Below are 4,138 nucleotides of genomic sequence, written 5' to 3'. Positions count from 1 at the left end.
GTAATCTTTCTTAATCGTAGTTAATATATTTAATAAGATAAATAAGAGAACTAAAATTTAACATTGTTTAACAGCCAGAAAGGAATTTAATATGCATTTTTAAAAAATACTTTATTTAAATCTCATTTAATTGATTTCGCTTCAGCTGCTAACATAATTAAGAACGGACCAATTTCTTATAGGAAAATAAAATGCTTTTCTTGTGAATGCTTTAAAATGCTAACACTAATCGGAAGGTAAAGATGCTCTGGAAGAATTTCAGAAGCAGGATAATTTCTGAAATTATATTACTCTCTTGCTCCATCTCAGTTGACTTGCCAATTATTGATCACACTAGAAATTATCGCCTTTCCTCCGTATGTGCTCGCATGTTGTAAAGGATTAATGTGTTTAGCTAGCAGTTAGAAGATCCATGGTTCAAATCCTAGCGTTTTCATAGATACATCACGTTCCCGGGTTTCATAAAACCTACATAATTTCTCCAGTGGCGCCCGTACTAAAGAGTGGTAAGCGATACCTCGTGGCTAAGTGCATTTAGTAGAGTGAATCTCTTGCTCAGCCGTCCTTAACTGGAGCAGAACGTAAAATGTTATCTGTTATCGCAATCTCCGATACGTGTTTTTACTATATAAGGGATTAGCGATACTCTTACGTTTACAGAATTTTTAATACAGTGAAACTCCGCTATAGTGAACCTAATTTAGAACGAACTCCGAATATAACGAACAAACGTGTTAGTCCCATTCAATTTCCCATAGACTTAATATTATTTTATACAGCTACAGAAAACTTTCAGATGTATAAAAATTGGGTACAACGAACTTTATGTATAACTTGGACTGAATTTTTTAAATATTTTTCCAAGAACGTTTTTCGAGAATTTCTGTAATTTGCAATTGAAAATTACTAATCCTTAAATTAATACTGTATAGGACATTAGAATAATAAAAATCACCTTTGGGTTAGTGTTTTTTTTTTTTAATTTTCATTTCCACCTTTTTCTGTGTTCTAAACAATAGGATATGCGAGGCAAGTGTAACGTTCATTTCTCCCATCATTCTGCATGCATGCCTTCGTCGTGTAACGGTAGCACACTCGGTGTGTATTCGAGAGGTCCAGGTTCGAGCCCCGGAGAGGGTACTGCTCACGTTTCGTGTTTACTGCTTCAAAATAACTTAATGTCGCTACAAAGTCTAATCAAGGAATTGAAGAATTCATCTCCGCAATCTAAGGCAATTGGTGTGGTGGTGTATTTAATTATGGCAAAGCACACTAGGGCTATCTGCCTAAGAGGAGGGATGCCTTCGTGGAGGACTTTCTAAGGGAAACTGGCTCGTATACACGTTACACATGGGGAAAACCACGAAAACACCCATGCAGCCAGCTCGTTCGCGGGATTCGAACCTCGGACCGAACTACCAGTGTTCAGCGACTTTACCGCTCGGCCGCTGGTGGGCTCTAAGGCAATTGGAGCAAGGAAGTTAAAAATCAAAATTCTAAACGATCTGAAGATGTAAAGAAGCTTGTTAAGGAGAAAAATGCTGGCAGGACGCAGTGACAACATATAAGACATCCGGTCGACAAACGTCGTCTAAATCGGTTGCACAAGTCCATCAAGTACACAGTGTCACGGACAAACAACCTTACTCCAGTTTTTCCGGGCCCACCAGCGGCCGAGCGGTAAAGTCGCTGAACACTGGTAGTTCGGTCCGAGGTTCGAATCCCGCGAACGGGCTGGCTGCCTGGGTGTTTTCGTGGTTTTCCCCATGTGTAACGTGTATACGAGCCAGTTTCCCTTAGAAAGTCCTCCACGAAGGCATCCCTCCCCTTAGGCAGATAGCCCTAGTGTGCTTTGCCATAATTAAATTTCCCTGACATCTAGGAGATGGCGACAATAACACCAGTCCTAAAGCCAAATATGGCGTCAACTGCACCTGGATGTTATAGACAAATAATCCTATTCCTGTCACTAAGTAATATCATGGAAGTGATCATTCTTAGGAGAATGAAATACGATTTGGATCAAAATAATATGCTGATCCCACATCAATTTCATTTCAGACAGAAACTATCAACTACTAACCAACTCTACCGTGTTGCTGAAATAATTTCTGGAGCCTTTGAAAAGACAAAATACACTGCAGACCTTTTTCTGGATAATTTCAAAGCTTTCGATCGCTGCTGGCTGAATGTATTTATGTATAAAATTCACAGCCTGGGATTCCCAGGGTATATTGCAAGCATAATTAAAGCCTACCTGACAGATAGATGCTTTGTCGTTCGCGTTTCTGATACAAACTCTACCCTTCAAGCAATCTTAGCAGGCGTTCCACAAGAGTCCCTCCTCGGGCTCACTTTATTTAATATCTACTTAAACGATATTTCGCAGTCTCGCAATGTATGCCGACGACACAGCGATCCTGCCTCAGAATGCATTTACTCCAGTCATATAACATTGACAAACTCACATTCACTTGACTTGAGACTTGACTAACAAAATGAAAAATTCAAATGAATACCAGTATAATAATATTCGAAAGAAGCGGTAATGTTCAACAAGAAGAAAAAACTAAAAAATAATCTAAAATTCTTCAGAACTCCTCTATCTTGAGCTAGACTGGCTAGCAGATCCCTTAGCTTTTCGGTGATCTTCCCAATCCAATCATCAATAAGCTTCGATCGTGTAAAGCTCGAAACTTAAACTCCCTTTAATTCGAAATAGGGTTCTATCTGATACCAAGTTACTCATTGATAAATCCATTCGTTATACGTTCCGTGCTGTGGTATTCCTGTCTTGTCTCGGTATATTCCTGTAGAACTAGTCGAAAATCTTGCAAACTGCAATAGCTGTGTTCTCCGACAGACTGGTAACACTCCATGGTAAGAAATAAGAGAATTCATGAAGAATAAAATATTATGCAGCTCCGTACGTTTTATTTTCAACCTAGCTTAAGTTTTTTACAACAGTCAGTGCACTTTTAGTAAGTATATAAGGTACTTCTCCCGCTTTCTTAGCATGCCTTTGTGGTGTAGTGGTCAGCACGCTCGACGCGTATTCGAGAGGTCCGTGGTTCGAGTCCCGGCGAGGGCATTGGTCATTTTTTAACTCTCTTGCTTAAAAAAATACCTAATGTCTCTACAGTGGCGCCCGAACTAAAACGGTGGTTGATGTTGATTTTCCACCACCAGGATTTGGCGACTGTGTCCCCTAATCCACAGTCGCCCTTTAAATGGTATATAAAGTATTTCTCCCGCCTTCATGGTGTAGTGGTCAGCACGCTCGACGCGTATTGAAGAGGTCTGTGGTTCGAATCCTGGCGAGGGCATTGCTCATTTTTCATGTCTCTTGCTTTGAATAATGTCGCTACAAGGAAACAATTAAAATTTGGAAATATGATGTCAACGACTATATTTAAGAAGACTTCAGTATATTTCAAGTGCCACCCTCTCCACCTAATTACTATATTATCATCATTATTATTGTTATTTGAAAAATTATATAAATATATATTTAGTTAACTACCACATAATTGCACTTTCTGTATTGTTCATTCCTCTTCTTGTTCAATATAGTGAAGAGTAACTTAAATGTAATTAATTTATTTTCGCATAAATATTCGGAGAGAACATTTATTCTATAGGGATTGCTTTCTGCGCTGGTACCCTGGTGCTACACCGTTTCACCTGGCAACAGTTTTATAATCACATAAAAAAATCTCGGTGTATTTATTACATGTTCATTACATGTTTATTACATGTTAATAGGATAATGTCATACATAAGGAGAAATCATCTGCTGCGATAAAATCGTTTCCTGAGTTGTAAGTCTGTGATAATACATATGCCTCAATTTTTGTATTTTAATCAACTAATATAACTAAATTTTAAAAAATATTTTAATTCACACATATTCTGAAAGATTTTCCAATTATCAAAATGTTATATATGTTCAATAAAATGGGAGAGAAACAAACCAGTGTAACATTTAATATTATGAAAAAAAAAAAAAAAAAGACATTTTTGATCCTGAAGAAGAATGACATGTATCTGATCGCCCTCGAAATCTATAAAATTTTCATCAATATCTACTTCAAACTAAGATTACTATTTTGCGTAATATTAAATGCTAAACATGTGA

At 37.6% G+C, this 4,138-nt stretch overlaps 1 non-coding gene across 1 annotated transcript; it reads left to right on the top strand.

Annotated features, from left to right (window-relative positions):
* Nucleotides 1-3,018: 3,018 nt before the first annotated feature.
* On the top strand, nucleotides 3,019-3,091 carry TRNAT-CGU (transfer RNA threonine (anticodon CGU)). Its single transcript has one exon. It is a non-coding gene; the product is annotated as a tRNA-Thr (tRNA).
* The last annotated feature ends 1,047 nt before the right edge of the window (nucleotides 3,092-4,138 follow it).

Source organism: Stegodyphus dumicola, chromosome 7 (genome assembly GCF_044657685.1).
Source record: "Stegodyphus dumicola isolate Sdum_Otavi_A_Nest chromosome 7, ASM4465768v1".
Taxonomy (NCBI): Eukaryota; Metazoa; Arthropoda; class Arachnida; order Araneae; family Eresidae; genus Stegodyphus; species Stegodyphus dumicola.
This window is presented reverse-complemented; position numbering and strand designations above follow the sequence as displayed.